Genomic DNA, 13,900 nt, shown 5'->3' with positions numbered 1-13,900 from the left:
AATCTGTCTAAGTTTTCCTGAGAGCATCCTGCTCATAATTTCTTATAGCACAACAGTAATTCACCACAGTCACATAACACAATGTGTTCAGCCATTTCCCAATGGATGGGCACCCCCTTAATTTCTTTGCTACCAGAAAAGAGCTGCTATAAACTTTTTTGTACATATAGGTCCTTTTCCTTTCTATTTTTTATCTCTTTTGAGATACAGGCCTAGTAGCACTATTGCTAAATCCAATGAGTATGCATGGTTTTACAGTACTTTGAGCATAGTTCCAAATTGTTCTACAGAATGGTTGAATCAGTTCACAACTCCATCTCCAATACATTAATGTCTAAATTTTTTCCCACATCCCCTCCAACACTGGTGATTTTCCTTTTCTGTCCTATTTGCCAGTCTCAAAGGTATGAGGTAGTACCTCAGAATTATTTTAATTTGCATTTCTCTAATCAATAGTGAGTTTGAAGATTTTTATATGCCTATAGATAGCTTTCATCTGAAAACTTCATATATTTTTATCACTTATCAATTGGGGAATTACTCTTATATTTTTATAAATTTAATTCAGTTTTCTGTATATTTGAGAAATGAGGCCTTTATCAAAGAGACATGCTTCAAAAGTTTTTTTTCAGAGTTACTATTACTAACTCCATTTCCCTCCATTCTAATCCCCCTATTTATTTTATTCTCTTTTTCCTTTCATCCTTTCCCTGCTCAAAAATTTTTGCTTTTGACTCCCTTCTATCACTATCTTGCCTTTCTTCTATCCCCTACCTCCCTTCTCTTGTCCCCTTCCTTTCCTACTTTCTTGTAAGGTGAGATAGATTGCTATATCCGATTGAGAGTATGTTATTCACTTTTTAAGCCAACTATGATGAGAGTAAGGCTCACTCACGCCCGCTCACCTCCCCACCTCTTCCCCTCCACTGGTAAAATTTTCTTGCCTCTTCTTTGTGAAATAATTTACCCCATTCTACCTCTCCCTCTCTCTTAATGCCAGTACATTCTTCTCTCACACCTCAAATTTATTTCTTTGATATCATCCTTTTATATTCAATTCATACCTATGCTCTTTGTCTTTATGTATCTTCCAAACAGTCCTAATAATGAAAAAAAAAATTTTTAATGATTTAAAAGTATCATATTCGCATGTAGGTGTAAAGAGTTTAATCTTATTAAGTTCCTTATATTTCCCTTTTCTATTTATCTTTTTATTCCTCCCCAGAATTTTGTATTTGAAAGTCAGATTTTCTATTCAGTTCTGTTCATTTCATCGGAATGCTTGAAAATCCTCTATTTCATGGAATACCCATTTTCCCCCCTGAAGAATTAGTTGATTTTTGGTTGTCATTCTAGCTCCTTTGTCCTCCAGAAAATCACATTCCAAGTTCTCTGATACATTAATATAGAAACTGCTAAATCTTGTCTTATCTGGGCTGTGTTGCCACAATATTGAAATTTTGTGGATGCTTGCAATATTCCTGGGAGTTCTCAATTTAGGATCTCTTTCAGGAGGTGATCAGGAGATTCTTTCCATTTCCATTTTATCTTCTGGTTCTAGAATATCGGGATAATATTCCTTCATAATTTTTTTGAAAGATGAAGTACAGGTTCTTTTATTTTGGTCAAGGCTTCCAGATAGTCCAATAATTTTTAAGTGATGTCTCCTGGAGCTGTTTTCCAGGTCCATCGTTTTTCCAATGAAATATTTCACACTGCCTTCTATTTTTTCATTCTTTCGGTTTTATCTTGGTGTTACTAGATTTCTTATAAAGTCATTGGCTTCCATTTGCTTAATCGTAATTGTTAAGTGATTGTTTTCTTCACTGAGCTTTTGTGATTCCCTTTTCAACTAGGCAATTCTACTCTTTAAGGATATTCTGTCCTTTAGTGACTTTCCGTGACTCCTTTTCGTTGGCTACTTCTGACTTTTTTTTTCTTCTTCTCCTCTTTGGCTTTTTGTATGTCATTTGACTAGTCTATTTTTTCTGTGTTTTTTTTTTCTTTTTAGTCAAATGCTTTATTAACTTCTAGTTTACATCATTCATTTCCACAAGATTTGAGTTACAATTTTTCTCTCCATTTTTTCCCTAATCACCACCCCAAAATAGAGATCCCACTGCATATGCCCTCCTCCAATCTGCTCTCTCCCATATCTTCTCACATACCCCCTCTGACTTTCCAGTAGGACACAATGGATGTCTATGCCACAGTGTCTGTATATCTTATTTCCCAGTTACATGTAAAATATTAATATTATATATATATATGATTTAAAAACTTTGAATTCTAGATTGATTCCCTTCCTCTCTTGTCATCCACCCTTCCTGGGAATATAAGCAATTCAGTATAGGTTGTACATGTGTAGCTATGCAAAAAATTTCCATAGTAGATATATTATAAAAGACTGACTATATTTCCCTCCCTCCTATCCCACCTCCCAATTGTTCTATTCTCTACTTTGATACTGTCACTTTTTAAAAGTGGGTGCTTCCAACTTCCTTCCCCCCCAGCCTGCCCTCCCTTCCATCATCCTCCCTCTCATCCCCTTCCCCCCTACTCTCCTGTAGGGTGGAATACCCTATTTAGTGTATATGTCATTCCCTCCCTAAGCCAAATTCAATGAAAATAAGGTTGATCCATTCCTTTTTGCCTTCCTGTTCTTCCCTTCCATTGTAACCATTTTCCCTTGCCTCTTCTATATGAGATAGTTTACCCCATTTCTGTCTCTTCCCATCTCCTCTCATTATATTCCTCTCTCACCTGTTAATTTCACTTTTTAAGTCTCATCCCTTACTATTAAATTGGTCCTGTGCCTTCTATCCATGTATACCTATACACATATATATACTCATTCACATATGTATTCATATGCCTATATACTCTCCTATATAGATATATATATATATATATGTATGTGTGTGTGTGTATTCCCTTCAACTATTCTCATACTGAGAAAAGTTTCATAAGTTACAATTATCGTTTTTCCATGTAGGAATGTTAAAAGTTCAACTTTGATAAGTTCCTTATGATTTCTTTTTCCTGTTTACCTTCTCATGCTTCTCTTGCTTCTTGTATATGAATGTCAAATTTTCTATTGAACTCTGGTTTTTACATCAAGAATGCTTGGAAGTCCTCTGTTCCACCGAATGACCATATTTTCCCCTGAAACATGATACTCAGTTTTGGTAGGTAGGTGATTTTTGGTTTTAATCCCAGCTCATTTTACCTCCAGAATATCATATTCCAGGCCCTTCGTTCCCCAGTGTGTAAGCTGGTAGATCCTGTGTTATCCTGATTGTGTTTCCACAATATTAAAATTGTTTCTTCTTGGCTGCTTGTAATATTTGCTCTTTGACCTGGGAACTCTGGAAGCTGGCTATAACATTGCTAGGAGTTTTCTTTTTTGGGATCTTTTTCAGGAGGTGATGGGTGGATTCTTTCACCCTTTATTTTGCCCTCTGGTTCTAAAACATGAGGGCAATTTTCCTTGAGAATTTCTTGAAGGATGATTTCTAGGTTCTTTTTCGATCATGGCTTTCAGGTAGTCCAATAATTTTTAAATTATCTCTCCTGGATCTATTTTTCCAGGTCAGTGGTTTTTCCAATAAGATATTTCTCATTGCCTTCTATTTTTTCATTTCTTTGAATCTGTTTAATAGTATCTTGATTTCTCATAAAGCCAATAGCTTCCATTTGCTCCAATCTAATTCAGAAGGAATGATTCTCTTCAGTGAGCTTTTAAAATTCTTTTTCCATCTGACAAATTTGGCTCCTTAAGGCATTCATCTCCTCGTTGGCTTTTTGAGCCTCTTTTGCCATTTGAGTTAGTTTATTTTTTAAGGTGTTATTTTCTTCATTCATGTTGTTGATTCTTATTTCATAATTTTCTTGCATTGTTCTCATTTCTGTTTCCAATTTTTCCTCCACTTCCCTTATTTGATTTTCAAAATCCTTCTTAAGCTCCTCTATGGCCTGTAAGCAGCTCATATTTTTTCTTGGAAACTTTTGGTGCAGCATTTCTGATTTCAATGTCTAACTACTGTTCCATGCTTTGATCCTTTTTATCTTCAAAATAAGAGTGTAAAGTTAGATTTCTCTGTTTACTTTGCTTCCCTCTTTTGCTCATGTTGCCACTCATTTACTTGATTTTGGGGCTTTTTGCCACAGTAGGACTCTGCTACCAGACTGGGGAGCTTCATACCAAATGCTGGGGTTTTCTCAGCTGACAAAGGTATTAGTTGGGTGCCCTCTCTGAAGCCTCTACACACTCTGGTAAGCTGGTATCTCACCCCAGGACCTCCACCATAGACTGCAATCCAGATCCAAGCAGGTTAAAGCAAGAGCTATTACCCCTCAGACTGGTTGCTTGGTCCCCCTACAATCTGCAGGCTGGGAGCTGAAGCTGTCATGTGGTGGTGGCTGCACAGCCCCGGCACCTCAGCAACTTCTCACCCTGGGGGCAGAGGCCAATTGCACTCCCAAGTACTGGATCCCAAGTCCACACTGCGCTGACCTCTCACTGTGTCCTTAGCCTCTATGTGTTGATAATTCTGGAAATCACCACAGCTGCTGGTGATCTGAAGTTCCTCCAGCCAGTGGCTTGTAAGGCCCACCCTGAGGCTAAAACCTTCTCTTCATGAGGGGCCAGGGTTGGCTCCCATAGTGCTGCACTGGCCATTTGCTGCCAGCCCACCTGGCTCAGTGGGAGGTTAGCTTCTCTGTGTCATTTTGTGGGTTCTGCAGCTCCAAAGTTTCTTCAGAGTCACATTTTTTTCAGGAATTGGAGAAGGTGAGAGCCCGAGCACCGCCAAAGTCCTGTTTCTACTCCACCATCTTGAATCTGCCACCCTAATTTGTTTTTTAAAGTTTATTTTCTTTAGTGTTTAGTCTTCTTTACCAAGCTGTTGGCTCAGATTTTTATGATTTTCTTTCATCACTCCCATTTCTCTTGCCAGTCTTTCCTCTACCTCTCTTACTTGATTTTCAAAATCCTTTTTGAGCTCTTCCATGTCCTGCAACCAATTCATATTCTCCTTGGAGTCTTTGAATGTAGGAACATTGACTTTGTTTTCTTCTTCATGTGTTTTGATCTTCCTTGTCACAACAGTAACTCTCTATGGTCAGATTTTTTTTTCCCTGTTGACTGTTCATTTTCCTAAGCTATTTCTTGACTTTTAATTCCTTGTTAAAGTAGGACTCTGCTTCCAGGGTGGAGGCTGCATTATTCCAAGCTTCAGTGGTTTTGTGTGGCTCTTTTCAGAGATACTTTTAGGGACCTTAAGATTTCAGTTCTAACAAGGTGGTATATTCTAAGGAGAGGTATTTACTACTCTCCTGGCTTGTGCTCTGATCTATGAATGATCACAAGCACTCTTTCTGCCCTGGAATTGTGAGAAGTATCCTCACTCCACTGTGGCCATAAGCTTTGCTTTCCTCATGCTCCTCTTTGACCTGGGACTGCCAACCAGGATGTGTGACCTAAATTTAAGTATGGGTACAGCAACAGAGTCCTGCCCCCAGTTCCAGCAGAGACTCCTATAATCTTCTTATCAGTTGTTCTACCCCCTTACTGAAAGGTCTGAAAATTGCCACTGCTGCCACTGACCCAATTGCCCCAAGTTCTACTTCCTGTTTACTGAGCCTATTCTACACTGGCACCCTGGAGCAACAGACCTTTACTGCCAACTTCTTAAGTTGTCTTCGGCTGGAATATTGTTTCACTCCATATTTTTGTGGGTTCTACTGTTCTAGAATTTGTGTAAAGTCATTATTTAAAGGTATTTGGAGGGGTTTGGGGGAGAGCTCAGGTAAGTCCCAGCCTTTACTGAACTATTTTGTCTCTCCACACCCTACTGATCCTCCCATTTTTAGGTATAGTTCTGTTGATAGTTCTTAGTAGATCTATTTGTAGAAAAAGAACACACTAATGACACCAACGAGGTGGATAATAATATCTAGAATCCTAAATTAGCTGCATGAAACATCATGTTCTTTGCTGAGTCATCTTTTTATGAAGTTTCAGGTTATAGAAGAAAACTTGAACAAAGCAAAATCTGAAAGAATTATTAAAGAAAGCAGAATTTTAAAAAAAGATTTTGACAATGTTGTTATTGTTTTCTTGATAAACTCTTTCTATAATATTAATTTCAAGCCATTATCATCATGGGAGAAGAAAAGATATTGTTGCCTAGGTTGTGCAAATGAAAAGAACACTATCAGGAATGCTTTTTTTTTTAAAGTATTAAGCTAATTTACATATTTTAATACCAGAAAATCCCAATCTCTTTGAATATATATATATATATATATATATATATGACTTGAAGAGGTCTCAGAGATCACAGCCTCATAGATTAGAATGTATTCTACAGGATTCTGAGAAGTAGTCATCTGGACTCTTGAAGACCTTTAGTAGTGGTGAATGTACTACTCCCATGAGAAATCCCATTTCATTATTAATTCTAATTAGTTTCTTACTTATTTTCACCTTAAACTAGCCTCTTTAATATGTACATGACACACACATATGTGTACAGATATACACATATACATATAGGTACGCAAATACATATATAGATGTATAACATGTATATATGCATACACATATATTTATATATTCATATGTAATCATGTGTATATGTATACCCATACATGTGTGTATTCAAGCATAAATGCATGCATATATACATACTTAAGTATGTATCGAAGAGCCTGATTTGAGGTCAAAATGTATTTATATATTTTCAATTTATATATATTTATTTATATGGTATTTATATATTTATTCAATTTTACATATTATTTATTTATGTATATATGTATGTTATATGTGTACATCATGCATATTATTTATATATGTTATCTACATTATATATGTACATGTATACACACGTGTGTGTGTGTGTGTGTGTGTGTGTGTGTGTGTGTGTGTGTGTGTGTGTAGGAGAGCATTCCCTAATTCTGGCTTCCAGGGTTAAACAGGAAAAAAAAATCTAGCCTTCCTTTCAGCTGACAACAAAGACTTCTATCATGTTCCTGTTATATCTTTTGTTTGTCCCACTGACTAAAAATTCTGTTACTTTAGTCAGTCTTTGAGTAATACAATTTTTTAATCTTATCACCACCATGGTTACCCTCTTCTAAATGAGTTTTAATTTCTTGAACTCACTTTTAAAATAGAATGACCAGAACTAGACATATATGGATTGACCATTGAGAAATGATCTGTTGTTGTTATTGTTGCTGTTGTTTTAAGCCATGAATAGTCTGTTGAACTTGATTTTAATTACAGGCAAATTTTAAGAATTATTATTAACAGAACAGTTTGTGAATGCTTAGAAAGGGAAAAAGTCATCATCATACACCAGCATCCTTTCACTAAGTACAAATCATGCCAAAAGAATCTAATTTCCTTTAAAGACAATGTTATTAGTATAATGTCCCAAATTTTGCTCATGAGAGTTTCATATTTTTTGAAGACACAATTCTTTCCAGTGATCTCAGGCCATTTGACCTGGACCAAGGAAGTCTGAGCCAGCTTGAGCTGGTTCTGCTGACATTTAAATTTTTAATTTTAACATTTGCAGCTGGAAAATAGGCAAATGATACAAATTAGGTCTCAATTTTATTGTTTTGTTGATTGTCTAGGCTTAAGAAAGTGATGGAAAAAATCTTAACACAGGATTAGCTTTAAAGTACTAATAATAATACATAAAGTACAAATAATAATACATTTAAAGTTGGTTGGTAAACATTAACTATCATACTCTTCCTGTGAAGGTGAATTATTGGCTGAATATGCAAATATTGGTTCATAAAAGTATTCTTCACTGATTCCTATCCCTTCTGAGAAATGAAATTATGAGCAAGGCAAGTCAAGAATTTATCTACTACTTTGTTTTTAGTGGATAAAAATCTCCAGTATTAGTGAGTAGAGCACTGGCCCTGGAGTCAGGAGGACCTGGGTTTGGATCCAGCCTCAGACACCTGACACATACACACACAAAAACTAGCCGTGTGACCTTAGGCAAGTCACTTAACCCCAATTGCCCTACCCTCCCCCCTCCAAAAAATAAAAGATCTCCAGAATTATTTAGAGAGTTGAAGTCCAACAATACAATCATACCTTTCTTCAAGTCACTTTTGTAAGTGATCTTTTCAGTTGCACAGAAATGTATGCTTGTAGTTAGGAAGACAACTTGTGTTTGCTCAGCCTAGTGAATAGAATAGTGAATTCACCACAGGAATAATTTAAATTCTGTGGGAATGCATATAATTCCTGTGTGTTACTGTTTGGAACTTACCACATTTCCTCTTCCAGGATGGCCCATTTGTAATAAACTCCCACCATTTTTATGTCTCCTTTAGTACTTGATACAAATGACAACCATCTTCCATTTGGAATAGGTATTTATTTTTGTGACAAGCCAGGGACCTAAGAGTTTCTGTTGGACAGCAATATAAAGGGATTTATTAAAATCCTTCAAAACTTAAATTCTTTCCAATATACCTTCCATGAAACCCAATGAGAAAGTTAAGGAGTATATGATATAATTTAAAGAAGAGTAGGTGATCTGTATTTGATGTCTATTTCTGTTGCTAATTAGCTGTCATAGGATTGTAAATTTGGAAATGGAAAGCATTTTAAAGATCACTTAGACCATACCTTCATTTTAGAGAAACTGAGACCCAAGAAGTTAGGGGAAATAGCTAAAGAAACATAGGAAACTACAGAGTAGGACAGAGGTTCCCAAACTTTTTTGACCTATCTCCTTCCTTTCAAAAAAATTACTCAGTGCCCTCCCCTGTTTTTGAAATATGCAGCATTTCAAAAAATATTTTAAAATGACACATCTTAAATTTAATAAGTTGTTGAAATTTGTGTTTTTTCCTGCATTGAAATTTTGATGATGCAATATTGCATCATGTAACCAAATAGTTTTGTGTTGTAACAATTCATTACAAGCCCATATTCCTGCCAACACATGCTAGACTTCCTGACAATGCGCAACCCACTCATCTGCCAATGCTTGCTTATTAAGAACTGTTGGTGTACTTGACCACTGATTGGTTATAACTTAGATTTTGTGTGTTTATTTGAAAAATAATGTAATCACTTCAACTTTAACTCTGTTACACAACAGATGTAACACGAACAAAGTTTTTTTCAAAATTCTCTTCTTTCATTATTCGTCCACTGCCTCCTTTTTTATTCAACACCACCCAGTTGTGTTTGAGGATACTACCATCTCCCTGAATCATTGCAGTGCACCCAGTGCACCCAGGGGGTGGCATCATTCACTTTGGGAACAGTAGAAGATCTTTATCCACTAAAAGTAAAAATAAAGATACATTCCTGACTTGCCTTGATCAAAATTTCATTTCTCAGAAGGGAGAGGAATTAATGAAGAATGCTATGATGAACCTGATTCTGAACAAATAACAGAAATTGGTTAATTATGTAGAAATCCCCCTTCGGTGGATGGGAGTGAAGGACGGAAGAAGCCACACCGAAGTGGCGACTGTGGCGGCAGGCTCTCGGGTGGAATGAACCTTCCTTGTTGAATGTCTCCTGGTTACCAGTTGAATCTCATCTGTGAAGAACTATTTTCCCAATAGTGGATGCCACTCTGTGGCATATTGATTGCCGATTCAGGGATTGTACAGCTTTCTGATTTCCTGAAGGGAGGCAGTTGCTGCTGTATCAGAAAACTTGATATCACAGCCACAATGCTGTTGTCACAGAGACAACGAGATGAACTAAATTGAGCTATTGCAGATTATCTTCGTTCAAATGGCTATGAAGAGGCATATTCGGTTTTTAAAAGAAGAAGCTGAATTAGATATGAATAGATAAGAAATATGCTGGCCTTTTGGGAAAAAAATGGACATCAGTTATCAGATTACAAAAGAAGGTTATGGAATTAGAATCAAAGCTAAATGAAGCAAAGGAAGAATTTACATCAGGTGGACCTCTTGGTCAGAAACGGGACCCAAAAGAATGAATTCCTCGACCTCCATAAAAATACTCATTGAGTGGACATAGGAGTCCGGTCACCCGTGTCATTTTCCACCCAGTTTTCAGTGTTATGGTCTCTGCTTCTGAGGATACTACAATAAAGGTGTGGGATTATGAAACTAGAGATTCTGAACGAACACTTAAGGGACACACAGACTCTATGCAGGACATTTCCTTTGACCACAGCAGCAAGATTTTGGCTTCCTGTTCTGCTGATATGACCATTAAACTATGGGATTTCCAGGGCTTTGTGTGCATCAGAACCATGCATGGACATGATCACAATGTCTCTTCAGTAGCCGTCATGCCTAATGGAGATCATATAGTATCTGCCTCCAGGGACAAAACTATAAAAATGTGGGAAGTGCAGACTGGCTACTGTGTGAAGAGTTTCACAGGACACAGAGAATGGGTATGCATGGTGTGGCCAAATCAAGATGCACCTTAATTGCCAGCTGTTCTAATGAACAGACCGTATCGTGTATGGGTAGTAGCTATGAAGGAATGCAAGGCTGAGCTCCGAGAACATGAGCATGTGGTTGAGTGCATTTCCTGGGCTCCAGAAAGCTCTTATTCCTCTATCTCTGAAGCTACAGGATCTGAGACTAAAAAATAGTAGCAAACCTGGGCCTATCTTGCTGTCTGGATCCAGAAACAAGACCTTTAAGATGTGGGACGTTATCACTTGCATGTGCCTTATGAGCCTTGTGGGCCATGATAATTGGGTACCTGGAGTTCTCTTCCATTCTGGGGGAAAGTTTATTTTGAGTTGTGCTGATGACAAGACCCTATGTGTGTGGGACTACAACAACAAAAGATGCATGAAGGCCCTCAACGTGAACGCTTTGTTACCTCCTTGGATTTCCACAAGACGGTACCATATGTGGTTACTGGAAGTGTAGATCAAACAGTAAAAGGGTGGGAGTGCCGTTGATTGATTCACATTTGATGACTCCCCCTCCCTTTCCTGGATGCACTTAGATACCATGGTTACCCCCATTGAGCTCTATTTAAATAAATATTGTCCTTTCATGTAAATTATTCTGGATGTAGATTGAGCTTATTAAATGTTACACACAAAGCATTCATGCATGGTAAATCCAAATTGTATACTGTAAATTTACATACATTGTCTAGAAGTACCATAGGGTTAAAAACCTGGGCTGGCATTGGTCACACCAGGCCTCAGGAGACAGAAGTTGGATAAATTGAACTAGGGCACTAAACTGAAGAGTTGATTGTGTCATTCAATGTTGGGTTATTAATTCCTGTTTTTCTTTCTGCTGTCTGTTGGTGACCTCATTTTGGGAAAAAAATGGTTGTTGTTAGGGCTCTTTCAGAAATCTGTACCTATGTAACATCACTTAAGTGTGCTTAATAAATCTTCTTTAAGGATGCTAAAAAAAAAGAAATTAAGGGATCTTTGGGGTGCAATAATATGCATCTCCATAAAGTTCATGATAGAAGAAGAGTAGAACTTCCGGTGTAGACATTCAGAGACTTTCCCAGATCTAGAACTGAATGAAACTCCAAAGGCTATCTTCTCCTATCCCTTTATTTTTCATAGGAGGTTAAAGAAAATTAAGGTCATAAATGTATTAAGTAGCAGAGAGCCAGGATTTGAACCCAGTCTCTCAAAAAAATTCAACATATTATTTGGGTAAATTATTTCTGATTTCTACCCCCCCTCAGATTCCTCATCTCTGAAAGGAGTGCATTGGACTATATTTTCACTAAGTATTATTTCATCTGGGATAGTAGAAGGAACATTACCTCTGGACACAAAGGCCCTGGGTTCATAAACCCATTACAAGTACCCTGTAGGTTCTTAGGGAAATAATTGAACTTTCCTAGACCCTAGTTTCTTCATGTGATATATGAGGAATTGCCTGCCCTATTTGACTTCTTAGAAGTTCCTTCCATTTCTAGACTTGTGATTTTATGGGAAGAGACAAATGGAAACATTTTAATTTCTCTTACATCCTTTCTATAATTTCTCTCATCTAATTTTGTCCTTTTAGATCCTGGCGATTGACAATTTTGGAGCTTTGTATTAATAGATAATCAAAGAGATTATGAATTTTTTTTAAAGAGAGAGTAAAAGAGACAATGAATTTTATATTGTCTATTTTCTACGTAACATATGTATAATAGTACTAATATTTCAAAAAGAGAAAGCACAAAAAATTATTTTGAAGAAAATGGTGACTACTGCATATTACCATGTTAATAGTAATTAAAGTGTTCATTGCACTTTGTAGAATGACATTCTACTGATAGAGTTCAGCTAATATATGGAATCATCAGCAAATGAATAGAGAACTAAAGGTAATATCCCAAATTGCCTGCAAATCTGCTTTGAGAATCATTAATAAGCCCTTTATAGCGTCACATCTTTCTCTTATGAGTACCATTTTTTCAAGGTTACCAACATTTCAAATAGCTAAAAAAAAGTGACATTATAAGCAAAAAAAAAATTCAATCTAAAATATTTTGGAAATCTATCCTGTCAAGCAATTAAATGTTACTGATAAACACTTGAAAAACTTTTTTTCTACTTGTTGGTGGGATGTTGATAATTCTTAGCTACAACATCTTTTTTTTTCACTCCACAAAGTGCAATTTTATTTACTACCAAATTAACATTAATCTGGAGCCTAGGAGGAGGGAGCAAACCTCCTTGAGTTAAGCTTTGGGCTAGTTGAGCTTGGGACTAGAATTTTTTGTTTATAACAGTTGCAAAGTCAGAATGGGAATCTGGGGCATCTCACTTTCAAACCAGTGCCCTTTCCACTTTGCTATTCTATATATGTGGACAGCATTGAACGTGAAGACACAAGATATAGGTTCTCTTTTCCAAACTTCGAGCATTTCTTTGCCCCCTCTCCAGTCAGATGGCCTCAAAGGCCACTTCCAGTCAGCTTTATAATTGCTTGCATACAATAGGTGTTCAATTCATAATGAATTGGCCATAGTTTCTAAAGGTCTAATGGATGATCCAACTTGCAGAACATGACCTACAATAATGCCAATGGTGGAAGTTGCAGGGACTGTGGCTAGCTGGCCCATTGTTACATTTTCATTAGATGCATCCCTCAGGTCTTTAGATAGACAGAGCTGCTGGGGACAATCCTCACTATTTAGGAAAGGAGGTTGTGCAAAAGTGGACAGTAGGAATGCTGAGGGATGCCTGCAGGGAGACCGGACTTTGAAGCTGTTAAATCATTTACATTGTGGGAGGGTCAAAAGGGCCAGACATGCATTCCCAGGCTATCATGGTCTTCTTCAAAGTCTGTTTGCTTGTTTAGCCTTAATTTTTTTTCCAAATGCTTTATTGACTTCTATTTTACATCATTCATTTTCACAAGATTTTGAGTTACAAATTTTCTCTCCATTTTTCCCCTAACCATAACCCCAAAATAGCGAACCCACAGGATATCCCCTCCTCCAATCTGCTCTCTCCCATATCTTCTCCCATACCTCCTCTGACTTTCCAGTATGACACAGTTGATGTCTATGCCCCAGTGTCTATATATCTTATTTCCCAGTTACATGTAAAATAATATTAATAGTATATATATATATATGTGTGTGTGTGTGTGTGTGTGTGTGTGTGTGTGTGTGTGTGTGTATTTAAACATTTGATTTTAAAACTTTGAATTCCAGATTGATTCCCTTCCTCCCTTGTCACCCACCCTTACTGGGAAGATAAGCAATTCAATATAGGTTGTACATCTATAGCGATGCAAAACATTTCCATAGTGAATATATTGTAAAAGACTGACTATATTTCCCTCCTATCCCACCTTCCATTGGTTCCACTCTCTACTTTGATCCTGTCCCTTTTCAAAAGTGGGTACTTCCAACTTCCCTCCCCCT

At 37.0% G+C, this 13,900-nt stretch overlaps 1 protein-coding gene and 1 pseudogene across 1 annotated transcript in view; both read left to right on the top strand.

The window, feature by feature from the left end:
- Window positions 1–13,900, top strand: part of MYO16 (myosin XVI) — an 871,975-nt gene that overhangs the window by 514,971 nt on the left and 343,104 nt on the right. The window lies entirely within an intron of this gene.
- LOC138165783 (platelet-activating factor acetylhydrolase IB subunit beta-like) lies at window positions 9,477–11,433 on the top strand (annotated as a pseudogene).

Source organism: Petaurus breviceps, unplaced genomic scaffold (genome assembly GCF_028583685.1).
Source record: "Petaurus breviceps papuanus isolate PSGF00001 unplaced genomic scaffold, PetGlider_PUasm1.0 214, whole genome shotgun sequence".
Classification (NCBI taxonomy): Eukaryota; Metazoa; Chordata; class Mammalia; order Diprotodontia; family Petauridae; genus Petaurus; species Petaurus breviceps.
This window is presented reverse-complemented; position numbering and strand designations above follow the sequence as displayed.